This window comes from Lutra lutra, chromosome 4 (assembly GCF_902655055.1).
Source record: "Lutra lutra chromosome 4, mLutLut1.2, whole genome shotgun sequence".
NCBI classification, from domain to species: Eukaryota; Metazoa; Chordata; class Mammalia; order Carnivora; family Mustelidae; genus Lutra; species Lutra lutra.
This window is the reverse complement of record NC_062281.1, coordinates 40,722,086-40,749,050: the sequence shown is the minus strand read 5'-3', so window position 1 is coordinate 40,749,050 and position 26,965 is coordinate 40,722,086. Positions and strand designations below refer to the sequence as shown.

At 42.7% G+C, this 26,965-nt stretch overlaps 1 protein-coding gene across 1 annotated transcript in view; it reads left to right on the top strand.

Moving 5' to 3' along the window:
- Positions 1–26,965, top strand: part of SDC2 (syndecan 2) — a 103,527-nt gene that overhangs the window by 23,108 nt on the left and 53,454 nt on the right. The gene's annotated exons all lie outside the window — the stretch shown is intronic.

Below are 26,965 nucleotides of genomic sequence, written 5' to 3'. Positions count from 1 at the left end.
TTGGGTTCCTGGGAATTTAGAAATATAGGCTTTTAATTATTCACAGCTGGTGCATGAATAGAGCAGTAGTAATAATTAAGAATGATACGGTTCACCTCTTAAGCTGTTAGTTTTAATCCATTAATTTTTTTTGATCTGAAGGCTGGCAGAGTCCTCAAGTGGAACATTTGGAGGAGGTCCATCCTAGTTTTCGGTTAGGAAGTGTGAGAATCTGCCTTGTCTTGCTGATTTGCTATAAGGGTTTTGATGGTTTGATTTTAATGCCTTCCACCTAAAAGCTCATGCATACTGAGCCAGCCCACACTCAGCAGAGCTCATCAGGACATCCTCCTGCAGAACCGTTGGGCGGAAACGAGGAGTACCATCAGCCTGCTTCCAAGTGTCTGGGGAGCCTGCAGCTTCTTAGTGTGGTCCTCTGCAGTTGGACCATACCTGCTGGAGGAGCTAAGAAGTGTTGGTAGGGAAGGGTTTGCCTTAGAGGCTCTTAGGCATGGAGGCTGAACTAGGTGTGGCACTCACAACTTCCCTGGGATGAGAAGAATCCTTTCTATTCTCCAGGTAGTAGTCTTAAAAATCACAAAGCTGATATAAGATACTTACAACCCCCCTGCTTTCTTGTAAAATCCTCAGATTCCAAAGTATTAATACAGTTTATTGGTGGAATTTACTTTCCATGGTTTCTTAATGTTTCATCATAGAGACCTGTTTCAAAAATGTTTCACGTTGATCAATATTTATTAGAGAATAAGTGTAAAAAATGGGGATGGATGATTTGGATTCAGGTTGTATTCTGAGAAACTTTAATTGGGGAGAGGAAAAAAATCTCAAATTTGTATTTGTAGATCAAATTTTAAATCTCCATTAACTTTGTATTATTTTTAGAAGTAGTATAGCCTTAGGTATGTGAACGCATTGGTAGCTTTCATAATTTATGCTGGCCACTAATTTGGCTGTGAGTTATTATCTGGAACTAAGTGATTGTCCTAACACATCCTCTTCCCCTTTCTCACGGGACTTCCTGGAAACAAGATGACTTTTGCCAGGTATGGTTGATAGGATTCTGCCAAGAAGACTTTGCAGTGACAACCTTTTTACTTTTAAAAGTACACGTTGTAAAAAGCTTTCTTGAATCTACAAGTGGAACCTATTTTATGAGGTTAAACTGTTGAATCACCTTATATTTCCAGGAAAAGTGGAATTACTTTTATTGTTTCGAGGCAGAGAGAGAGAGAGCGCCCGCATGTACGAGTGGGGTGGGGAGACGGAGAGACGGACTCTTCTTTTTTATTTTATTTTATTTTATTTATTTATTTGACAGAGAGATCACAAGTAGGCAGAGAGGAAGGCAGAGAGAGGGGGAAGCAGGGTACCTGCTGAGCAGAGAGCCTAATGCGGGGCTCGATCCCAGGACCCTGGGATCCTTACCTGAGGTGAAATCAAGAGTCAGACACTTAATCCACTGAACCACACAGGCACCCCCTCACCCCCCAGAATTATTCTTATTTAAGGCCATGGACAGAGGCTGTGACTTCATGGAAACACTGAGTATTAGAAATTGTTGGTGAGGGATCTGTAAACTCAGCAACATCCAAATGAGTGATTTTTGCTGCTTTCCTCCCTTGTACTGTTATGTGAAATCTTGTTTGTCCAAGTGAACAGAGAAGTCCTAATTCCACTAACAAGGAGTCCCGTATCCCTGCCCCTCAAAGAGCCTCTTTTTCCATCCCAGACTGTTTATATATGATCAGCATGTGGACACTGTGCATGCTTATGTCTTAAGTATTTGCTTCTGGAGAGCCAGCTTGAAAAAGCAAAACAAAAATCCATTGGCATTTTGAGAGTTGTATCCACAGAAGATGTTGTTTTCAATGTGCCGAAAACATAAGGCTCCAACAGCCGGAACAGGCCTGGTGCCAGGCAATTTCACTGGGAGAGAAAGAGGAGGTCTGAAGCAGGCCTTTTAGGATTATCTCCAACTCAACAGCTGCTGTCTGAGTTTGATTATGCTCTTCCTGCTGTGGGAGACCTGCATTAACCCTCACGCCCCTGGGGAATGTCAGGGCTGTCTTTTCCACAAAAGACTCTTCCTTTGGACACCCAAGGGCAAAAGCCAAAACGGTATGGAGGTGAAAAGAAGGTGGAGCTTCTGAAGACTGAATTTGAGAGAACCATCTAGGAAGGAGACCGCAGAATTTCGGACCTGCGAGTAGTGCCCATCAGGACCCTTGAATTTCACTGCTGAGGAAGCAAAGGCTTGGGAGAAGTTGAGTGACTTGCCCCAAGGAAACCAGTCAGAACTAAAATTCAGGACCGTTCCTTCTCAGGTTAGAACTGTTTTAGGTAGTACCACATTCCTGATGACCTAGTTCTCACGTCAGTACAAATCCTCTTTTGAAAATTGAGACGAAAGAGAAGAAACCTTTTTTTTTTTTTTTTTTAAGATATTTATTCACTTGACCAGTATCACAGGCAGGCAGAGGGGGAGGAGGAAGCAGGCTCCCTGTTGAGCCGAGAGCCCTATGTGGGCTTGATCCTAGGACCCTGATCATGACCTGAGTCGAAGGCAGAGGCTCTAACCCACTGAGCCACACAGGCGCTCCTGAGAAGAAACTTTTACAAAGCATTTTGGAATTATGTATTAACCACCTTTTATAGACTGTCCTGGCATATTCAGATTTTCCTTTCCAGTAGTCGTGTTTTATCAGTGTGTAAATCCTAACAGAGCAGCAGATACATTATTCCAGTAAATTCTGTGTATGATTCTTCAGGGCGGAACAAGCATATGGGAGAGGCGTTGGGAGGGAAAACTTGAATCTGGGATGACGGCTTTGAAAACTGGGAAGGATGTTGGTGTAGCGAACCTTTTGTTCAACTATGGCGGGGTCTGGACCCGGGCTGCACAGCCTCTGAGAATTTATGGCCTCCAGTCTGGAGAAGGTAGGTGGGCTCACATTATCTGTGTTGAGGAACATGTGTGGGGTCTTTGAGCCTAAGGTTGTCCAGGTAACAGAAGGCTTTGTCAGGGAAGATGGCAATCTAGCATTCTTTGAGAATAATGTGTTGCTGTTTATTCCACATCTGTGTTAGAAATTGAGAAGTTTCCCTGCTTTGTGGTTGTAATAGGATCCCCAGTTTTCTTCCTTTGAAAGGTTGGGAAACTAATTTCTTGTAGGAAAGAATACATTAAATCCAGGGATATCACTAAAATGGGGGAGTTCTCTTTTCTTGCCATGCGAGTGGAGTTGTTTGATATAATGGTCCTATTTAACATTGTTGACCTAAAAGGTATCAATAAAACAACAGAGGAAAATCTTATTCACTAAATCTCTTATTCACTAAAATTCCAAGTCAATGTGGAATGTTATACTTTTTATTATTTTTATTTTTTACTTTTTAAAGATTTTATTTATTTGACAGAGATCACAAGTATACAGAGAGGCAGGCAGAGAGAGAGAGGAGGAAGCAGGTTCCCTGTGGAGCAGAGAGCCCGATGTGGGGCTCGATCCCAGAACCCTGAAATCATGACCTGAGCTGAAGGCAGCGGCTTTAATCCACTGAGTCTGTTATACTTTTTAATAGTGGTTCCCCTCCTCCCCAATAGTGGGGTTTTTAATTGCTTTATTTGTTAAAAAAAAAAAAAAAGTATTCGTTTTTATTTTTCATTTTTCATTTTTTTTTAAGATTTTATTTACTTATTTGACAGAGATCACAAGTAGACAGAGAGGCAGGCAGAGAGAGAGAGAGAGAGAGGGAAGCAGTCTCCCTGCTGAGCAGAGAGCCCAATGCGGGACTCGATCCCAGGACCCTGAGATCACGACCTGAGCCGAAGGCAGCGGCTTAACCCACTGAGCCACCCAGGTGCCCCAAATATTTGTTTTTAAAGGTGAGTGTGAGCCCAGTATCCTTCTGGGTCCCACATTCTTTCTGCAAAGCTTAAAAAGCAACTTAACCCACTGAGCCACCCAGGCGCCCCTTTGGGATCCTTTTGAAAGAGAAGGTATCAAGGTGGTGAATCCCTTCCTCCTTTGTTTCCCTGCATTGGTAGCCATGGCTCTCTGCTCTCATTGAGAAACACTCTCTTAATGTTGTACTATGCTGTAATGATGGGAAAGGAGGTGACTAAAATGATAAGAAGTTGTTGGGGCCCCTGGGTGGCTCAGTGGGTTAGGCCTCTGCCTTCAGCTCTGGTCATGATCTCAGTCAGGGTCCTGGGATCGAGTCCCACATCTGGCTCTCTGCTCAGCAGGGAGCCTGCTTCCTTCTCTCTCTGCCTGCCTCTCTGCCTACTTCTGATGGCTCTCTATCTAATTAAAAATTAGAAAAAAAAAAAACGATAAGAAGTTGTTGCAATTCATATGACCTAATTTGAAACTTTTTGGAGATTGCTTGGACTACTATGGTTGGGAAAATAGCTTAAGGATCTATGATCTATATTTGAGATAGTGATTAAGCTATGCAGTTGGACACTTAGTAAAATGAGCAGTTTCAGGATGTAAGGTGTAAGATAAATCCTGTATATGTATTGCTTCCAAATCCTCACCTTGACCCAAAGGAACCTTCCTCAGGTGGTAGCTCTTTCTGGAAGAGGATAGATAGGTCCGTTTCTGGATTAGTTTTACACAAACGAAGTGGATTTCCCTCCTGCTGCTTTTGCCTGGGGTTGGAATTTTTTCTTTTCACTGCTTGTCACTTGGCATTTGAATGGAAATATGTTCTTCCTTTGAGAGCCAGAAGATTCTGTGTAATTCATCAGGAAAAATTTCTCCGTGGAGTTATTAATTCAGCTGCCCCATAGTGTATGGCTCACAGGACGGTGATAAACCGCTGAATTTGAAATCTCTTCTAAAAATCTTTTTCCCTTCAAAAAAAAAAAAAAGCATACAATGGATTTCTGAGCCGCTAAAAATCCCGCATTGTATAGCAAGCCGGGCCATTCTCTGTAATCTCTCTTTAGAAGATTTGGGGGTGTTTTGCTGTGAGAGTTCAGCCACCTTCACGGGAAGTTTAGGCTTTTGAAGTGGAGAAGTCGTTCAGGATTTTTAACGGGAGATCCTTTCGATGCTCTTGAAGAAGAAAGATGAATGTCTGGTGAATATACATGAATCTCACTTATTTGCAAATGTTCCTTGTTAATGGGGGCTCTGAGTTAATCTGGCCCCGGTGGGCTGGGCCTCTAACGGGAGGAGCACTAGGTGCTTTGAGAGAAGAGTCTTTCATTCTTGGCATTCTGGGAGAGATTTACATCTATAAGCTGGATAAAAATATGTGGAAAGGTGATTAGTTTAATTGGCCCACTGTTATAATTATTCGGTAGGAGGTGACGGTGGGATGGCTGTTAGAGTCCATAATGCCTGGTAGGAAGGGGAGGAGACTCCTTGAGACCAGCAGCAACGTTATAAAACGTGGGTTTGAGTGTGCGCTCGATGAACAAATGACCTTGGCACTTTAGAAGGATGGAGGAATTTCTAACTATTTGGGGCAAGAATCCACCTCTGAAAAGAGGTGGGCTCCCCCCCCACCCAAGGATCTTTGTGGGTGATTCTCATGATTTCCCTTAACGTGAAAGAGTAACAGGATTCAGTGGGCGTACACTCAATCAACGTGCTTGTGGCTGCACTTGGGGACCGGCACTCAGGGTGGCCTCGACGGTGGTGGTGTCTTAGCTTCTTTCTGAAAAAGCCCCAGTGTAGGGTCATGTTATAAAGTGGAGTATTTTTCTTGGACATCAAAGGGTGGGGGGAATGTTCTGCAGACAGTGAGCTAAGAGGCAGGGAGCAGGCATTTCAGGGCTTGTGTTGGGAAACTATGCGTGGAATGTCCTAGTTCATGGACCAGGGACCCTGAAGTGAATCCAGGTGCCTGCGCGGTGCTGTTTTCCTGCAGCAGAGTGCCTGTGGGCAGAAATTGCAGCCAAGGAAAATTGATGGCTTTATTGGACATTCTTTTCAAGAAATCTAACTTTCTAATGTGTGCATACATCACTCTGGGGATGTCATTCTAAATGGCTGATCTTTTGTTGGGGGGGGGAGCTGCTGTTCACTGTCTGCAACTCCACTCAGCTCGACCTTGATTCTGGCCCACGTCTGCTGAGCATGTGACATACATACGTACATATATATAAAATATATGTATTGTGTGTGTGTATAAATATACATATATGTATATATATGTATATACATATACATGCATGTATATGTAATTTTTTTTCCCCTCTGAAGCACAACTGACTAAAAAGATTTAATGAAAACCAGTCAGAACTCCTGTCAGTTAGATATTCCACTTTAAGCTGTTAACTCTTTTGGTTTCAGATGTCAAAGTTACGGTGGTGGAAGGCAGCATCAGGAAGTCTGCTGGGCGAGGGACTGGGTCTCTTTGTCTCAGCTTCCCCCACTCTGCCCCGGGTTAATGATTGCAGGGTGGCTGGGAATAATGAACCACGCTGCAAAGCTTGTTATCAACATGCTTGAGTGATACTTAAAAATCTTTCCCCTTCCATCTTCTCCCGTCCAGTAGAAGTCTGGGCACCGCTGTGGTCACACTTAATAAATAGTAGACACTTCGTTGGGCTGTTTAATGGGACCTAATGTAGTGTCCTTTCTGCCCTGCAGTGGGTGGTTCTTATTTTTGTGTGGTTTGCTGCTCAGTCTTGCAATGATGTGATGTTTGAGAACTTTCTGATAATTATTGTCTTTCATGGAACAAGATTTCAAGTGAGATCAAGACTTTAAACATTATTTAACTGGATTATGGATTTCCATATGGACTTCAGGGGACTTGTCTAAGTCCATGCCTTGTTGGTAAACTGGATTCCCAGATTATTATTATTATTATTATTATTATTATTATTTTAATTTGAGGGTTACTCACATGCCTCCTGGATCTGCTGGGGGAGCTGTGGGTCTGGCAAACTCCCCTAGAGGGGATAGGCCGGCATCCTCTGAGAAGGTGGTAGCTCCAGACAGTAGTCTTTTCCTGAAGTTTGGGTCACTACAGTTCCTAATACTTGGCTCAGTCTTTAGATGTCAGAGTCCTTGTCTTCATTTTTGGTGACTGTTGCGCCGTCTGGCACTGATCCAACCACAGTTTATTTCAGCAGCTAGTATGATGCCTGGCCATAGTAGGTGCTCAGTAAATACTGGTTGAGTGACTGTAACCCCCAGAGGTAGAGACATGTGGGGGAAGGGACCATGCCTCAGGACAGGTTCATGAGCTTCGTCATTTCTGCTGCTGGAGTGCACAGCAAGAGCGGCAAGACCGCAATGGCATAACCCACTAGAATCCTTCGCTGTTGTCCTTGTCACTACCTGTCTAGAACAGGGACCACAGAGGACTCCTGACTGCTTTAACACTAATCTAGCTGGTTGTCTTTATCCTTCTAAAACAGAAATCTGAGCAGGCCACTGTCCTACTTAGAGGCCCTTCAGTGGCTCCCTGCGCCTCTAGTACAGTCCATGCTGTGGGCTAGTGGAGCACATGGGGTCCTCTGGGATCTGGCCGTGCATGCCCCCATCAAATCCTAGAGCCTCTGTGTGCCCTGCCCTGCATGGTGCTGGGGACAGCTCTGCTGGCTCTCCAAGTGGGGGCTCGAATCCAGGTGGAGCTAGAGTTCTGGGGTTTCAAAACCAGGGGGTTTTATGTACACATGGGTGTACATTATAATTAGGAAGAAGAAAGAGGTTAAGATTGGTGCTAGAGATTAAAACATGTTACAAAGCTATGATAATAAAAGCTGATGTGAGTGTAAAAAAATACACGGTCAGACAAAATAGCGCCTCTCAAATCTCCAGTGTATAGAATAATAATTAGGTGATAAGTCATGGGAAGAAGGTACAGATTATCTGCTGAAGGAGGTTGTAAAATTGAATACCTGGGGGGAAAAAAGGCCTATATAGATCCTTGCCTCAGGTTACATACCAAAATATGTGTCATGTGAATTGGAGTTAAATCTGTATGTTTAAAACGCTAAACTAAAAAAAAAAAATTGGAAAGTATTTGATCTCCTGAAGGAGGTTATCTTTTTAAACCTGGAAGCAAGAAGCGATCAGTGATTGCTCAACTTGAGTACATAAATTGTTCCTTTTATGAAAGAGTTATAAATGACTAATAATAATTACTAGGATCAGAATAATGCAAACAAGGATTCATTTTTTTCATCGTACTAGGAATGACTTAGAAAATGCAAATAGGGTATACCTTGATACTCTCTCTAGAAAGAAATGTCATTTAAAATCTTAAAGTATTTAAAATGCTTTGGATTAAAAATTAAAAAGGTTTGAATTTCACATGTACGAGGAGATATTACTAAAAAACTAATATTTCTAATTTTAGTTTTTCATAACTTTGCTTTTTAATCTAGTTTTGTTGTTGTTTTAAACAACCTTCTGGCCTTTGGGTTGTGCAAAAGCTGAGCTGTATGTAATTTACCACTCCTCATTATACACTTCTCCATATACAGTGTGGCAAAGAGATAAACGATTGGGGGAAACATGACTTATGAAGGGGACTTATGATCCTTAATATCCTAGACCATATGATGTACCCTGTGTAAGAGACAAGTCACGTTAGACTCCCAATTTCTGAAATGCTGAAATTATAACGTACACTGTGACTTTGAACAGGACAAGAACAAGACTCTCTCTCTCTCTCTCTCTGGGTCTTGATGTCCTCATCTGTAAAACGAGAGAGTTGAGTTACATCCTTGTACCAAGACTTGGGTGCTCCTTGGCCCTCCAGGGAGCTGGACCAGAGGGTGGGGTAGAGGCCCGTGGCCTCCAGCCAAGAGTAGCCATGTGTTTCCCCAGTGAGTTGTGCAAATAGGCACATGTCACACTTAATGCATGAAACCTGCATGCAGTGAGTTGCTTTAAATTCAAGAGGTGAAAACTGGGTGAAAGATAATTTCAGAGATAAGGGACCATTCATCCTTCCCCTTAGTATTCAATGGCCATGTTAAAGAATGAACAGAAGAAAAAACATCAAAATGTTGTCAGTAACTACCTCTTGTAATCTTATGTGTAAGTTTTATTTTCTTATAATATTCTGTATCTTTCAGGTTTCCTTGTTTGAGTGGGTTAAGCTTCAGGTAAGACTGTTACTGGTAACCTCACTTGGAGCCATATCCCAAACCTTCATGAGTGGCCACTGTGACAGTCAATGTTGAGATGATGACAAAAATAAAATGCTAACCCTGGACTTGTTTCTCATTGTGGCAATACCCTGGGGCATTTTCATCCCATGGTTTCTTGCTCAGTGCTGCTTTTCAGGGCTGCTTTCAGGTGAGCAGTAACCTTGGAGCAGTAAGCCTGTGTGTAGAATGAGGTGGAAGCCTTCTCTTTATTCAGACTTTTGGCTTGTCCCCAAAGTCCCCTTGCTCCCCACTCTTCTCCCCAAATGTTTTTTTTCTCTTTTTCCCTTCCCAGTGATCCTGGATTCAGGGAACAGTTCTTCTTTCTTTGTTCTTCTTGATCACCGGTGTGTGTATATAGTTAGATGTCCCTTGTGCCTTCTTAGCTAAGCGACAGAGATTGTTTTTCACTTGTCCCCGATATGCCAGCCCATCTGCTGGCTTCGCCTTTCTGTTTTTCCTCTTCCAGGTCCCTCCAGCTTATTTACATCTTTCTGGTAATGAGTTGCCTAGAACTTTCCAAATGGATGGTGGTGGGGTGGGGCAAGGAATGAGGGCTTCCTCCCTTTGTTGGTTTTGCTTTACTTTGAGGATGAACACATACACGTTAAAGGTGGTTAAACCCTTTTTTTTTCCTGGCTTTTCAAACAGGTACTTTTCATTGACTCTGAACATTTAAGTCTCTGGAAACGCTTTTGTCTAATTGATGGAGGTAGTGGACACATGGGGAATTAGAAGCACCATTATAATTCTTTAACAAAATAGTAGAGTGATTTTTATTTTAAAGATTTACTTATTTGACAGAGCACAGAAGCGGGGGAGCGGCGGGCAGAAGGGAGAGGAAGAAGCAGGCTCGCTGCTGAGCAGGGAGAGCAATGCAGGGCTTGATCCCAGGGTCCCAGGATCATGACCCGAGCCTAAGGCAGATACTTAACCATCTGAGCCCCCCAAGTATCCCCAAAATATTAGAAAGATTAACAGTGAGGCTACCATGGCTTATAGTAATTATTTATAAAAGATAGAATATATTCTAACATTGTATTAAAACCATGCTAAATACAGCTTTCTTTTTTATAATACCTTAGGAACTTACAGTGTGCCTTGACCTTCTGAATATTAGATAATAAACTGAGATTTTAAGTAATAGAAATTTCAATCCGTAGGATGCTAGTAAACAACACTGTAATTATATATTTAATCTTTATAGTAATGTTGATTTCTTAGAGGATGCTAGGGCAGTTTGAGCCATTGTAACAAATTTGTTGAGTGCCTCCTAATTATAAAGCACTGTGCTCTGCCGTGTAGATGATGGAATCGCATCGTTGGCTCTGGCAGTAGCTCAGACTGAAAATTACAGACTTAGAAAATGCCCAGGTTCGCATGAACCTTGAGGCCATCTACTTCCATGGCTCGTGGCCATTTTCCCATCATGGTACACCTCAAGAAGGTTTGCACAGCTCACTGCGGAAAAACACATGGCCTCTCTTGGCTAAAGGTGGTGGATCTGGGGCCTGCCTCCCTTGTGGGCTCTGTCCAGCTGCCCTGAGGGCCAGAGGGCATTAGAATCTTGGTGTGGTTGGGAAACTAATCTCACCCTCCCAGTTTATAAGGAAGACCCAGAGAGGTAAAGTAGCTTGTTCAAGGTTATACAATGAACCAGTGATGTTATAGTAGATACAATTTGAGCATTTCAGAAACTGGAATGTGCTACGACTTTCTTTTACATAGGATGCCTCTTAATGGTCTTCTTCCAGAACAGGAAGAACCATAAAAACATTTTATAGGGCATGTTTTCCCAGAAGGTTTACCTGTTTGCCATGTTTTATACAGAGAAGTATATGATTAAGAGTAGTAAATTACATATTTCTTCTGCACAACCAAAAGAATAAAAGGTTGTTTTTAAAGAACAACAGAATTAAAACTAAAAACTAAAAACAGCCTAGTATATGTAAAAACAATCAGATACTTCATTTACACAAATCAAGAATATACTCAAGGTATCAAAACCTGTACGCTTGGGACTTGCTTTGCTTTTAAAACTGAAGAGATGAAAGCAAGTTGGAAAAGGAGACTAAAGTTTTAAATATCATAATGAACTACCACCATCTACATCTTTCTATTTACCAGCCATCAACTGTTTAAACTCCATAAGAACACTAGGAAACTGTTGTTGTCTGGCATGGTATTATAATTAAGTTCTGGTAAGTTCTCTGTCTGGCCCATGATGTGATTCCCCAGTTCACGTAAAACGGTAGTCTGGTTCAGCCTTACCTACGTTCACGTGTTTGCTGGCCAAGTGCGAACTGGAACATGGTATCATGTCTTGAGTGCCTTGACTGAACTATGAGCTCTACCAGTTAAGTATTGAGGCAGTTTTATGAAACCTAGAAGTGGCTTTTTCATGCAGCTTAAAGGCATGATGTTGATCAAAAACACAAACCGGAATGATTTGTGTTTGTCAACCAGGAACACTTCTAGAAAGATGTGTGGGGAGTACTGAAGTAATCAGATGATATGGATTTTGCCCCTCGAGGAATTTAATTTATGGGTGAGAAATTTGAAAATGGAAGGGCTTATTCCATCTTTTTCTTTTTGTTTCTTCCTTTTAATTTCTCTCTCTGAGATGCAGAACTGGGTCTGCCACAGCATGGGTGGAAATCCTCAGGTGAAGGATAGTTATGGATGCTCCCAGGTACAGGTTGCGGTAATGGCTCAGCGCTATTTCTTGAGTACCTGCTGGATGTGGGTCGTCACCCTATTTGAGCGCCTTGGGTATGCCAGCCAGGGCTTTAGGTGATGTGGGTACGGCAGTGGTCCATGGATAGTCCCAACTTCTTGGAGCTTGTGCTGTCGTTGTGGGTACTTTGAGAAATATAAAGATGTACCAGGTCTGGAGGGAATCCTGACCTCTGGAGTTTGCTTTAGGATTGATTACCCATGAACTTCCCCACTGTGGCATTTAGAGAAAGTCTGCTCTTGGCCAGGATACTGGAAACCTGGCTGCATGTTGTGTTTCTGAAAAGCACTTAAGAGCTCGGGTCCCTTGCTGGGGAATTTTCCACCAGAATCTTCAGTAGCCAGTCCAGGCTGGAAAAATGGCAGACTATAATAAAAGAGCTAGTCAGTCCGTCAGCCAATCAATTTATGATGCTTTATGAAATAATGAAGGTACCTTCCATCTTGTGTCAGAATACCCCCAAATATTGGTATGTTATTAGTACTTGTAGGGTTCCATTGTTTAAAAAAAAAAAAAAAAAGTAGAGCTTGATTAATTCTAATGACCTCTTGATAAATTTTAGGGGGTTGAAAGATTGTACTGTGACAGATTTTTCCTCCTTATCAAAATGGTACAGAATAAGACAGCAAGTGGTCTGGCAGTTTGTTTGTTTGTTTGTTTGTTTTTAGGAGGAAAAAGTAAACCTGATTTTAAACCCCTTGGAATTTGAAATCTTGTCTGTGTTCTAGAAGCTTCATGGGTTGTTTGGGATCCCCAGCCTAAAGTTTATAGGATGTCAGTGTCTAGGTATCTCAGAGCTGTCACAAAGTTCTCAGAAAATTCTGAAAGCAGTATACTTAAGGACCAGATGCATACAGTGGATTACGGTTGAGGGCTAGCAGGGTTCTTTGTTGAGAGAAATAGCAAATCAGGCAGTTATAGGCTCTTATGTCAATAAAACTGCATTAGGAATCAGTGACTTCAGGTTCAGGGAAGCTAAAAAAAAGTTACTAAAAGAAAATTTTCTTTGGGATATTTTGGTTATTTATTTTTGTTTTCGATGCTTTTTTAATGAACCCAGTACTTTGTAGTGGGGCTATAACCTACAACCATGAATTTTAAGGATAACTTAGGGGGGAAAAAGTCCATCTCTCATTCCTTGATGAGGGCTAATGCACTTACAAATATCTGTCAACTTTGTCTTTAAACTCTTTTTATTTCAAGTGACCCCCAGACTTAAGGTCTAATTGGTTCCTGAACATTTAGTCTTGAGGCATGGCCATAACACAAACTCTTATTTCCTGTTGGCTGTGTTAAGTGTAAAGCTTGTGTTATATATTGGGCTCCCTTTCCTGGAAGCTTGTTTTAGGATAGAAAAATATATATGAAAAATACGAATGTACTTTTTTTTGCAAATATTTATTAGTTGGAAATAGTATTTCAAGCCAAAGATACTAAAGATAGTTAAAAAAAAAAAACTTTCTGTAAATGTTACTTTTGGGGAATTTTTTTCTGTTTAGGCTGAATTGACTGGAGCTGGTTAGAGACCAATGTTAAATCTCTCTAAAGCAAATATGGACAGTTTTCCATTGCTTCAAGGATCTTTAAATTTTGTCACATAATAGGGTTATCTGCCTCAAATTCTGTTGCATAAGAAAAGTATAGAAATGTAGCTAAGTTTCTTAATTGCTGAAAGTTGGAGGGACAGTTGCCATGGCAATTTCTTCAGCCACCCATGCTCTTGATATTTCAAAAGGATCTTCTTTGCTGAGCTGTGAATGAAATATTAAGAATGCAATCAAGTCTTCAGAATGCAAAGAGCAGTTGCAGAAGAAATTAATTTGCCCTCAGTACCATTAGATCAGACAGCTGGGTCTTACTGTCTCAGGCTGAGTCAGCCTTGCCAGTCCACTGACCAAAGCGTTGACTTTGGACGTGGTCTTTCGTGGTATTTGCCGTCCGTTTTGGTTATCCCTGCGTGGCTTTCATGAGAGGCAGTTGCAATTTGAGCTGTCTTTGGAATTTGCCGTCCAAACATCATTAGGATGTTCTCCTTTAATCTTCTACGTGTTTGTGTCTCAAAAAAGTACACAAAATATAAATTTTGGTTGAAAGACCATTTTCTGGTTTTCCTTTTAAATATGAGGACAAAGCAGGACCTGGCATTATCTTGTAATAGCCAGTACCGACCATGTCTGTCTGCATGAGCTGTTGGGAGTTCCTGCAGCAATGACATTAAAGGAAGATCTTTTATCTTACATGTTTTCAAAGATGAAACACATCTACGCATGAGTGAGAGGATATGAAAGTATTTTCTTCAAACATTTTGGGGTGCTTACTTTTGCTTACTGATCTCCACTAGATATTTTTTGCTTTCTAGGGTTGCACATGTGGTAAAGTACATAAATATTTGTGAATTCATGCTATGTTGATGCTTTCTGATTGAATTTGTATTTTAAAAACTACTGAACTATGTTAAGAGAAACCACTATCTTGCATTATTACTCATTGTCTGATAAATATCACTCTATAAATCAATGTATATTAAGTAGAATAGATATTTACCCAGCATTATACTACAAGGATCAAAAGGACATGTGAGGAATGATCCCTGCTCCCTTTAGTTGCCTGGTCTGATTTCCTGGTCAGTTATTAGTGACTAAAAAGCAATATGACATGAATTAGATTTTCACTATACTGCATTCTACTCACATTTTTTTCATTCATTCAGTTTTCTTGTTAGATAACATTTCTGGAATTTTTAGTCCTGTGTTTCACTGCCCAAGTTTTCCATCTTTCTAAGGTGTCCTTTCTGGATCAAGGTATAATTTAACCCTTTCCTGCCCTTAGGGCATCATATGATAGAAATTAACAGAAGCAGTTCTAACCAGTTAAGTTGGTTCAGAAACTGGGCCCATTTTGACAGGAAGAGTTGATAGAAGACACACTTTCAAAACATATATTATATTTAGCTTTATTGAGGTCATTAGATCAAGCTCCTAAGAAGTTCTAGGGAGTAGGAAGAAAGAGTGTAGTGTTTATTATGAAAATTATGTGTGATGATGCATTTCTGGTGTCGGTTCAGAATCTCGAGATGGTGAGAGGAAGGAAACTAGAAATCCCCACAAGTACACCAGTAATGTCTTCAAGACGATCAGAATTGTACACCGTGGTTTTGGTGTACCCACCTTGTACCTACCTTCCCATCTTGGGAGGTCACCTTATGATGATAGTTGCTGCCCAGAGGCCTCTACCCTCTTTTTTAAACTTCTGTGGCTTTGGAAGTCAGGATTTGAAAAGATTTAGCAATGGTTGTTCATTCTATACTGATTTTTCTCTTTCTAGAAAAAGAGGCTATCCTCCTAACCTTCATGAAAGTAGGTTTTACTCATGCATTGGAACTGAAGTGTTAAAAGATAAGCTGGTAAAAGCAAGGTAGTTCAGTGGAAAAATCTCAGCTCACCAAGTGAGTTATTAAATCATGCTTTCTCTTTGAGTAGTAGAAAGAAGAGAGCCTTGAAGTGTTTTCTTACCTCAATTTTTTTTTAAAGATTTTATTTATTTGAAAGACGGAGAGCATGAGAGGGAGGAGGAACAGAGGGAGAGGGACAAGCAGACTCCATAATGAACATGGAGCCCAATGTGGGACTCAGCCTCATGACTCTGAGATCATGACCTGAGCCAATAAATCAGGAGTTGGATAACCGACTGAACCACCCAGGCACCCCTGATCTTTTTTTGCCAATTTTTTTTAAAGATTTTATTTATTTATTTGACAGAGAGATTACAAGTAGGCAGAGAGGCAGGCAGAGAGAGAGGGAAGCAGGCTCCCCACTGAGCAGAGAGCCCGATGTGGGGCTCTATCCCAGGATGCTGAGATCATGACCTGAGCTGAAGGCAGAGGCTTTAACCCACTGAGCCACCCAGGCGCCCCCCAATTTGTTTTTCTTAAGAACTCTTAAATATTCCAACCCAGGAGACTTGAAATTCTCTCAAATTTGGAGACTGTTCACGTCTCCAGGGTATGTTTATTTCATTGGTTCAAAGATATTAGGGAAAGACAATATGTAGTATATCCATACAATGGAATATTACAGGAAATTCTGACCAATGCTACAACATTGGGTGAAGCTTGAGGATATCATGCTGAGTAAAATAGGCCAGTTGCAAAAAGACAAGTACTGCACGGTCCTACTTAAGGAGGGGTGGTTGCAAGGGGCGGAGGGAGGAAAGAATGGGAAGTTGTTTAATGGGCACAGATTTTCTGTTTTACCAGAGAGGGGAGGTGGTGATGGTTGTAGAACTTTGTGAAGGTGCGGTAACAACACTACCAAACTGTGCCCGTAAAAATGTCTAAGCTGGCCAATGTTATGTGTATTCTACTACAGTTAAGAGATATTTATTGGGCACCTTATGGGGGGGGGCTGATTTTACTCCAGTGACTGACATGGAAGCCCCCAGGCTTGACAGGGGGGCTTATAGGTCCATGAAAGGTGAGAGTGCAAAGCTGCTGACATGAGGGAATCCAAGGTCATGTCATGGTTAAGAATGGCTTGGTCTGAAACTCAGGTGACCCTAAATCAAGCCATGAAAGAGGACCTGGAATGGTTCTCTGTAATTCCCCTCTCTGCCCAGCTTCCCTTCCCATCACGGAGTGCGGCCCCCAGCCAGGGCCTTGGGTCATTGAATCAGCTTCTGCTTTAACTGCCTTGCGTTCTGCTCTCCTCCCAAATCCAGCTCTGCTATTCCTCATCATCCTGCACTTTTAAATCCCCTATTTGATGTCTGTGTATCTCCTGTTTATAGCCCCCATCGGTTTCCTTCAGGGACTATAAATTCAGAGGACGTGGGCTGTGCACTTTGACCTTCACAACACCCAGCCCAGGAAACCATACTTAATGAATGTTTTGGATAAGGATGAGCCCCTGAAGTTGGAAGCCAACATTGCTAATGCCTGTTTAATTGAAGGTTATTAATGCCTCTTTAGCACTGAAGGGTAGTTCTGTTTCCAGCAGAGAACACACGAGCCCTCCAGCTTTTTCCAGTGGTCCCGAAGAATTCAGTCGGGTTACACACTGACCTGGACTCCCTGTCCCAGACAGGAGTGATGGGGTGTTGGGACAGCTTCTGTTTCTTGTGCAGGGTTCAAGGATGGGAACTCAGGGCTGGGATAGGTCTGAGGTAGCGTTGTGTACTCATTCAGCCTATTAGATAGGAGATTTTCCTTCTGTTCCTCAGTGAATACGCTTTTCCTTCTCCCCAGAATAATAGTGGTAAGTAGGGTCACCATATGTCCTAGTTTTTTATACCTGTTTTTTTTTTTTAAAAGATTTTATTTATTTATTTGACCAAGAGAGACACAGCGAGAAAGGTAACACACACACAGGGGAAGTGGGAGAGTGAGAAGCAGGCCTCCCGCCGAGCAGGGAGCCCGATGTAGGGCTCCATCCCAGATACCAGGGATCATGACCCGAGCTGAAGGTAGACACTTCACGACTGAGCCACCCAGGCACCCCTATACCTGTTTTAATTATGAGTATCTCCGCCACCCTGAAAAAAGTGCTTGGGTTTGGTTGATACATTCTGTTGCTACTGTGGTTATAAGAAGGAATAGGTAGAGAATCCGTTTTTGGGGGGAGGTGTGGGAGAAAGAAGAGGAACTTCAGCTGCTAGAGACTCTGGGTGAGGGGTTTAAGAAGCAGCAGGTAGGAGAGCCTGGGTGGCATCGTTGGTTGAGCGACCGATTCTTGGTATTGGCTCAGGTCATGAGGTTGAGCCCTGAGCCCGGCTCTGTGCTCAGGGTGGAGTCAACTTGAGATTCTCACTCTCCCTGTCCCCTTCCTGTTCTTGTGCGTTCTCTCTCTCTCTCTCTCTCAAATAAACAGATAAATCTTAAAAAAAAAAAAAAAAAAAAAGGGTAGTGTAGTCTGGCATGTCAGATACTCTTTGGATGGGAAACATTATTTGGCTTTTAAACTATAGCCATGCTAATGAAATGTTAGTCTTGAGGACTGCATGGGATCAAAGGAGGATTTACTATAATGAGTCATCCTATAGAATCCTTCAGTGCAGGTTAACAGGTTAATGTGTTTACTTAGAGCTACAAGTACTTCTATGGCTAATGGCAGGAGAGTTCACTGCCATGTACAGATCTGAGTATACACCTTGCATTCATTTCCCTAACTATGAAAATGAATTCTAGTCTGTTGAAATCCTGATTTATATGTGTATGTATTTAACTTCGATAATTTTACAGTGGATATTCAATATCGATTGACCTTAGCTATTAAGAAAAGCCAAGCTGTTAATGAGGACAATAGGTAGGGCCATATTAATATCTTCATATTTGTTAAGGAGCGATCATATAAACTGAACAAGATAAGGGTTTGGGGGGTTTTTCCCCCCTAAAGATTTACTTATTTTAGAGAACACAAGTGTTCATGAGACGGGGTGGGAGGGGGTTGGACAGAGGGAGAGAGAGAATCTTAAACAGGCTCTGTGCTGAGCCCCACACAGGGCTCGATCTCAGGACCCTAGAATTATGGTCTGAGCCGAAACCTGGAGTCAGCTGCTTGACCATCTCACTGAGCCACCCAGGCATCCCCCAAATAAGTGTTCTGTTTTTTTTTTTTCTTTAAACAGATATGATTTAGGAACCTTTTATGTTGCAAGTTTCGGTTTAAATAGATTGGAGCTGATTTTCCATTAAGGAGATGGAGCTCTTAAAGTAAATGGGAAGTCTAGCTTCGAGATGCACTCAGCGCTGTCCCTCCAGCAGCCTAGCTATCCTAGCACCATCCTGTTGATTTCCTGTCTCTGCTCTAGCATCTTGGGCCTCTGCTGAAGCCTGAGCCTAGCATTCCCCTTGCTGTGGACTGGCATCGTACCGAATTTTATCTGATCATGAACACCGTGTGTACTTAAAATTTTTTTAAAACAAATTTTCAGCGGTTACCCAGCACTATTACCGTACATTTTGAAAGAGCTTTCTAATTTTACAAAGGACCTTCACACCCATTTTTTGGATCAGCAAAAAGTCTCACTGGATGGAGGAATGAACATTTGTGTTTTGCATGTGAAGAAGCAGAAGTGTGTGAGTGACTTCTGAAGGCATTCTAGCTGGCAGGGTGAACTTGGACTTCCGCCCACATCTTCTGACTTCATCCATTGCCCTAACCATGTTGTTCCTTCTTACTTCTTCTTGCCCCGTTGATTTCAGAAAAGCTTGGTTTTCTTTCTAGTTTCCTTTCCGTTTAGGCTTAGCTCGCGGTAATCCCATACTGTTCCTTGTCAGGAAAGACATAACCTTTGGGCTAATTGGATGTGGTCGACCCATCAGCAAAATCACTTTACTAATGCCAAATTATCCCCATCATCCTTTGGGCTTACCCAAGAGAGGCCATGGGGCCTCAGCTCGGGTATCTTCTTGACCATCCTGTCTCAGTGGCCATCCCATTCCCTCCTGAGCACAGGGATTTTTTTTTTTTTTTCATCTGTGTTCTTTTTTTTTTTTTTTTTTTTTTTTTAAGATTTCATTTATTTGACAGACAGATCACAAGTAGGCAGAGAGGCAGGCAGAGAGAGAGAGGAGGAAGCAGGTTTCCTGCTGAGCAGAGAGCCCAATGCGGGGCTCGATCCCAGGACTCTGGGTTCATGATCTGAGCTGAGAGCAGAGGCTTTAACCCACTGAGCCACCCAGGCGCCCCTCATCTATGTTCTTTAGCTCTTGCCCTTCCTGCTTGACATCTGTCCTGTCACTTCTAACCTCCACTTAACAGACTTACCCTCGTCCCTCAGGAGCCAGGTGAAATGCTGCCACCTGAATGCTGTTTTCTCTCTTCTGGTAATCACTCCCCAAAGCTGTGGTTCCTTGACTTCCTCTTGTGACATTTGGCACACAACTGTTTTGCACTATAGCTGTTTGTCTTTATTATAGTCCTCCCTCAAGATTGTGCTGGGCTCCTCGAGGGCAGTGACCATTTCTCCCTCATCTCGGTGTCTGGGCAGCACAGAGCACGGTGCCATACCTCTGGGAGACTTTGCACTGAGGTTTCTTTGAATGAGTAGTTTTAGAGATGGTTATGCCCACGGAGAAGATTTGAGGACTGCAGAAATTTAAAACACAGGGCTATTATGTAGAACCTTATTATTGCTATAATTATCACCTATTTTGTGCATAATTTTAAAAAAGTAATTGGGTGTTTTTTGTGTAGTAGGTTATCGTGTACAGTTTTCAGTCTGCCCTCGTTTTTATGGGGCTATTACTTCATTAAATTGCATAGGTGTTTTTCAGAATACCACTGTGAAGGGGGCGAGGAGGTGTGCAGCTGAGGTCTCTTTCCGAAGCCCGAGGCCGAATATCCTGTCGGGCTAAGCCATGGCAAGGCTGTCCCCACCTGACCAGCTCTTCTCTTAGAGCAGGCATTCATTGCATTACCTGAGAGGACAAGTTTGAAGACTTTAACTCCTCTCTGCCTGGCCTTGGATTCAGAAATGCGTCAGCGGATTTTCAGAAAACTCAGTGGACAACCTTTAGATGGTTTGGGGAGTTCCTTCTGTTTTATGTGTACTTTTTTTTTTTTTTTTTTTAAGATTTTATCTATTTGATAGAGAGCAAGCCCAACTGGGGAGTGGGAGAGGGAGAAGCAGACTCCTCACCGAGGGGAGGGCCCAAAGTGGGGCTTGACCCCAGGATTCTGGGATCATGACAGAGCTGGAGGCAGATACTTAACCCACTGAGCTACCTGGGTGCCCCATGCATGCTTTGTTTTTTTAATGTTTACGTATTTGCATTTCATTCCATGTTCTTCTAATATAGTAGAACTAGGATTGGTCTAATAATTGGCATTCCTAAGAACTAGGTGATTCGGATCTGAGGTCTGAGAAGAATTCACCTTGAGAGACACCAGAATAGATCAGTATTAGGAGAGGAGAGACTTGGAGATAGACCTTTTAAAGTGGGTAAGATTTAAGTAGGTAGAGAGGTGGGTGTTTCCACGTAGAGATAAGAAATAGAACAAAGCCTCTGGTGAGAATGAGCTTGTCCTGTTAGGAGGTGGGCAAAGAGGGACCTTTTTTTCTTTCTTAAACTTCTTTCTTTCTTTCTTTCTTTTTTAAGATTCTGTTTGTTTATTTGAGAGAGAGAGAGAGAGAGAGCAAGCCAACAGTGGGGAGGGAGAAGCAGACTCCCCACTAAGGAGGACACCTCATGGGGGACTCCATCCCAGGACCCTGGGAGCATGACCTGAGTGGAAGGCAGATGCTTAACCAGCTGAGTTACCCAGGCATCCTGTCAAGGATGATCCTAAACCAGGTTTCCATGGAATACTACTTGAAAGCAGTGGTTCTCAACATGTCCAGTGAGCTTCTTAAATGTTCACACTCCTGTGTTCCATCCCAGCCTGAAATTGTCAGTTTGGGCTGTTCTGAGGGGTAGGACATGGCCTGGGCATCTACATTTCAGGCAAGCATCCGACTGACCTTGAATACCCCAAGGGATGGAACCTCTGCTTTACCCAATAAGAGGATAAGCTGACAGGGTGGTGGGGACTACGTTTTAACAATCCTCCTATTTTCGGATGAAGTTTTTGGATTTATGGTGGAGAGACTAGTGCTCTAGCTAGAAGGTCAGTTCCTAGGTGAGGTGACACATGTGTGGGGAGTGGGAGAAGGGAGGATTAGGAATGAAAGGGTAGAACTTTTCCTCACAGGAAGGTATAGACGGCTGAAAAAGACTAAGACATTGCAGAGAAATTTTCCATTTACATATCCTTTGAAATGATTTAGAGATAGCCTTTTCTTTCTTTTTATTTTTATTTTATTTTTTTTTTCTTTTTATTTATTTTTTTTCTTTTTTTTTTAGCCTCTTCACTCTACCCCTCAAAGTGGTTCCTTATAGTCCTCCAAACTAGCCCAAGGTCCAAGATTGGTGTAGTCTTGGGGTTTGACTTGGAATTCATGAGCCCCAGATGGCCCTGAGGATTTTGTCAATTCCCAGAAGCTGTAGAGTTTTGTGTGGACGTACGTTTTCTGGGGAGAGTGTCCATAGTCTTGATCACATCTCAAAGGAGCCCTTACTGAGATTTTGGGTAAGATAATTTAATCCTTGGCTGATTGGTTGGCTTGCTTTCTCTCTCCTGTCTCTTTTTTTAAAAAATCTGAAATCAGTTCCTGGTAGTGGAAAAAAATTAGCCAGAAGAACAAAGAAGGCTCCAGTCCGTTGGATGGAGGGATAGTGGAGCCCTAGACTGACTTCCAGAAGCCCTTCCATTTGTTTCTGTGTGGGTGGGCATGCCATCATTAATAATAAATCAGAGGAAAAAGGGAACAGGGAGCTTTTTGTAGAATGTGTCATGAATTTTTCCTGTTCCTCATGGAGCAATTTCAGTGGTCTCTGCTGAAGTACAAAAGAAGGGCTATTTTAACAGCAAGGAGGTGAATTACTAGTTATTACTATCAAGTTTGGAGCTCAGGAAAAAAGCTGGTGTGTGAAACAGAGCTCTGTGTGAATGGATTTCTCAAGTGTTTCATTAAAGATTCATCAGAATGGTTAGCCCTCTAACCGTCCTAGAGTCTCTTCTTCCTTCTGATTCCTTTGTGGAATTAAGAAATGCTTTTGGGAAGAGGGGCTAAACAAGCCCTTTGTTTGAATCCTCATATATTGATTAATAGGCCCAGCAAAGCATCCTGCTGTGAATTCCCTCTGCTGACTGGAGCCATCACAATGAGCAACTGCCTTTTTCTGAATGGGCACTTTCCACACAGCCTGTAGGCTGCTATATTGGGTGTGACCTTTTTTTTTTTTTTTTTAAAGCCATAGTGCCAGAATGCAAACGGGCCTATCCTAAATGGTCTTTGGCTTTGCAAAACCTTTTTGTGTTAGATGGACTGGTCTGTCTGAGTGGAGGGGAAAAACGCAATTTGTTATCGTGGAGAGGTTTGAGTTGACGATGTTTCGGTGGTGATGGAAAGGTCTCCCGGCATCTCGTGCTTTGGTTAGGCATGTGAAAATCTGGTTCACTAGCTTACTCTGTAAAAGACTTCTACAGCCCCACTTGAAGTGTGAGTCACCGTCAGTAAATATGGATCTAGAAGGCCTAATTATGACTCAAAGCTCGCCCATAAACTTGGGGACCACCTCCCCACCAACGCTCTCCATTGGGCTATTAATGGAAGAAGCCACTGGCAACTGTTAGGTGTCAGCCCAGACAACAGGGTCTGGGTTCATTTGCCTCATCACAGTATCCCGTCCTGAGGCGAGCCTGGGTTCTTCATTAAGAGTTGTAGATGGTGGGGCGCCTGGGTGGCTCAGTGGCTTAAGCCTCTGCCTTTGACTCAGGTCATAATCTCAGGGTCTTGGGATGGAGCCCTGCATGGGGCTCTCTGCTCAGTAGGGAGCCTGCTTCCCCCACTCTCTCTGCCTGCTGCTCTGCCTACTTGTGATCTCTCTCTCTCTCTCTCTCTCTCTGTCAAATAAATAAATAGAATCTGAAAAAAAAAAAAAAAAAAAGTCGTAGATGGTAATAAAGCCACACTGGGGAGTACCTGGGTAGAGTCTGGCTTTTGCCTGCTGATTCAGGGTATCAGCATGAATTGTGCCAAAGTGTGGGGTCTGGGTTTAAACGAGGCTTTCTTAATTACCTTAGTGGACCTGGTGTGGGTTTTGGTTTGACTTTCTATGCAAACGTTTAATGCAGCTTTTATGGACGTTTATTACGAACAACGATAATAAAGGTAGTTGAGGTATACAGTATTTGGGTTTCCCCAAACATGAAGGGTCAAGGGGGAAGAAAGTTCCAAGAGTCCCAGGTGCTTTCTGTTGCAGATTTGTGATAGGATTCATCCCTGCAGAGGAATTCTTCTAGTCTTCAGGCTGGAGCCCAGCGAGGTGCCACCTTCCACCTGTTGTTTTTTTTTTTTTTTTAATTTATTTTCAGCGTAACAGTACTCCTTGTTTTTGCACCACACTTCCACCTGTTTTTAACCTCTGTTTTAGCCTCTCCCTTTACAGCTTCCTTTGTTTCTTCTTGAAGTGGTAGGAGTATTCCTGAATATTGAGGAGCTGCTGGCAGTACGTATGAGCATAATTGGAAGAGTAAAATTCCCCCATTTGAGCCTTCTGTTTAAACGGCCAGGTTTAACATTGAGACTCTGCTTTGCAGGGAACATGCGACAAGGGGTTTGCAGCTTCGAGAGCCTCACCCTTCACTGGCTCCATGTCAGTTTCGGTTGGTAAGTGTAGGACGATAGCGATAAGGGAGCTCTGACCCCTACTCTGCGTGGGAGACAGAACTTCGTAGAAAACAGTGCGCACAAGAAGCCGGCGTCCTCTTTAAGGAGTTTTCGCAGCATGTTGTGTTTGTGTAAAATTTTCTCTTATCAGCATTCTGGTAAATAGAAATCAGATGTGCCTGTGTACCTGTTACCTCATGTATGGTGAATTCTATCTGTCAGAAACATTTCTTGGGCAGAGTATAGGAATTGAAAAACTGAGTGTTTAACAGTACACCCTTATATTGAAATGGAGATACTTATTTTCTTAAGAAAACTTTAGGAAACTGCATTATTTAAAAACAATTTGGGGAATTCCAAACTTTTCCTCTGTTTTCCTCCTTTGCATTACCCAGCCTCCTCCGCCACCCCAATGAGCAGACTTGACTTGGGCAGAGGAGGGTAGGGGGCACATACAAAACCTTTTTTCCCTTAGGTTTTTACCTATGTTTCCTACTCCTAAATTACAAGCCCCCAAGATGCTCCTGTGGTTTTGAAGCTGTCTTGCAGGATGTGGGAGAGGGCGATGTGAATCACAAAAAATTGTACCTGTTGGTAACTGAGAATGAGACCGAAGTCTTTCTGAGAAATGTCCAGGAGTGGCCAGTCAGCTGTTGAGAAAGGGGAAAAGTTCCTTCCTAGTAACAGTAGCACGGACGAACATTAATGCAGCTTAATACGACTGGTATATAGAACCAATTATAGGTATGTAATATAGCCAATTATAGATATAAAACTAGTCTCGTTGGTAGATAGAACCTGTTGTCCTTTATCTAGTAGGTCATTGAAGCCAGTAATTTGGGGGAATGTTTATTATTGGCCCTTTGTTTCTCCTTGTTTAGAGGGTCCTATTGGGTTGATCTTTGTGCCTCCCATCAAAGGAAATATGGCTTTGGAAATCTTTTTTTTTTTTTTAAAGATTTTATTTATTTACCTGACACAGAAAGAGATCACAAGTAGGCAGAGAGACAGACCGAGAGAGGGGAAAGCAGGCTCCCCGCTGAGCAGAGAACCCGACGTGGGGCTCGATCCCAGGACCCTGAGACCATGACCCGAGCCGAAGGCAGGGGCTTAACCCACTGAGCCACCCAGGCGCCCCTGGAAATCTTAATATCAGCTTCTCTTCTGAGGGCTGGAACAATAACTCCTGCGTTTGCACACCCTGAAAAGCCTTTGTGTAGGGATTCAAGAAGTATTATTGAACTTGATTTTTTTTAATTTTATTTTTTTAAATATTAAGAATTTTTATTTGACAGAGAGAGAGCTCACAAGTAGGCATAGAGGCAGGCAGAGAAGGAGAGGGGCTGAGCAGAGAGTCTGATGTGGGGCTCCATCCCAGGACCCGAGATCATGACCTGAGCCGAAGGCAGAGGCTTAACCCACTGAGCCACCCAGACACCACTGAACTTGATTTCTTAAAATTTAATGAGTGTTGTTTAAAATCTATTTCTTTAAGTGGAACCAGAGCCTAGAAATTGTTATGTGGTGACATGTACACTCTTCCTTTAGCCAAGGATAGTCAGCTAAACTATAGTTAGAATAACCTTTCTAATTCAGCAGTTTTGAAATCCAGCTCCCCTTTTGAGACTGTTTTCTCTTTTAGGGTTGAAATTTTACACTTCGGGTTTTTGGGTCTCCCCAGTAGCACATAGTACTTCTAGATACAGGCAGCGTAGTCTAGGGACCTCTTGGGAACCCAAAAGATTTGTCAAAGACTGCGTATTTCCGAGTACGTATGCTGTAAAATGTAAAAATTAAAATCAGAATGGAAGACTGGATGGTTATCTCAGTCTGACTCTGGGATTTTGGGTAGAATATAGTTCTAACTGAAGCAGTCCTTCCCAGAGAGAAATTCCACTGAAAATGGAATTTTCCTGGAAATGGCTGGCTGTTCATCCTTAGTGGTACAACAGTTGTGTCGAAAGTGCTTGTGAGAAAGGAGTTTCGATACTTTGCTCTGTTACGTATGTAACACACGTCTACCGACTTGGGCTGTAACTCCCAGACCCCAGGACCCTGGGGAAAGAGGTTAATAAGACAACCCAAAACCGGCCCCCTGATGTCCATTTTCTAAGCATGTTTTATTAGAAAATAAAAACTGTTCTACTGACATAAGCTACAGCGATTCCTATTCAAACTGGCCAGTCGTGAGTCTGGTGGGTCCCATTCTGTGATGAGTTCTCGTCCGCCCCTGGAGCCCCCAGGAGCCTATGGTGTAGGGCTCCCTCCTGGCGCGACAAGACTCCAGTTGCTTCCCATTGGTGGGTGCCCTCATTTTTTTTTTTTTTTTTACTGTCCTCTAATATTTTCAGCTTCTGGTTCTTACCCGCAGTCTCCATGATCCTCTGTCCAACAAGGCCCCCAGGTGTACGCAGCTCAGGGGTCACTGTCAAAGAAGCCTTGGGACTTCCCTCCTGCTCGGCTAGCAATGAGCTTGCTCGCCTGAGTTCTGCACCTTGAATAGTAGGTAACTCTCCCTTGGGGACCTTCCACTTGGTTCGAGCCCCTTCTCCCAGGGGAGGGTTTCTTTGGCCATACCTAGCCTACGCAGGTGATGTAGGTGCAAAGAGGCCTGTCATCCTCTTGCCCTGGGGGTGTAGTACCTCCCTCCCTCAAACCCCAAGAAATTCACACCTCCCCCACTAAATGGGATTAAGAGAAAATCTGCCTGTGGTTATAATTTTCCTAATCAAACCCATCTCTTCTTCCTAGGACAGCATAAAACACTTTAAAACAGACCTCTTCCTCAGTAAGTAATCACTAATAACTAACCTGACGTATTGCTTTCTTTGTGCCAGGCTGCTGTTCGAAGCGGTCTGTGTGTGTTAAGTCAGGGAGTCCTCACGGCCGTCTAA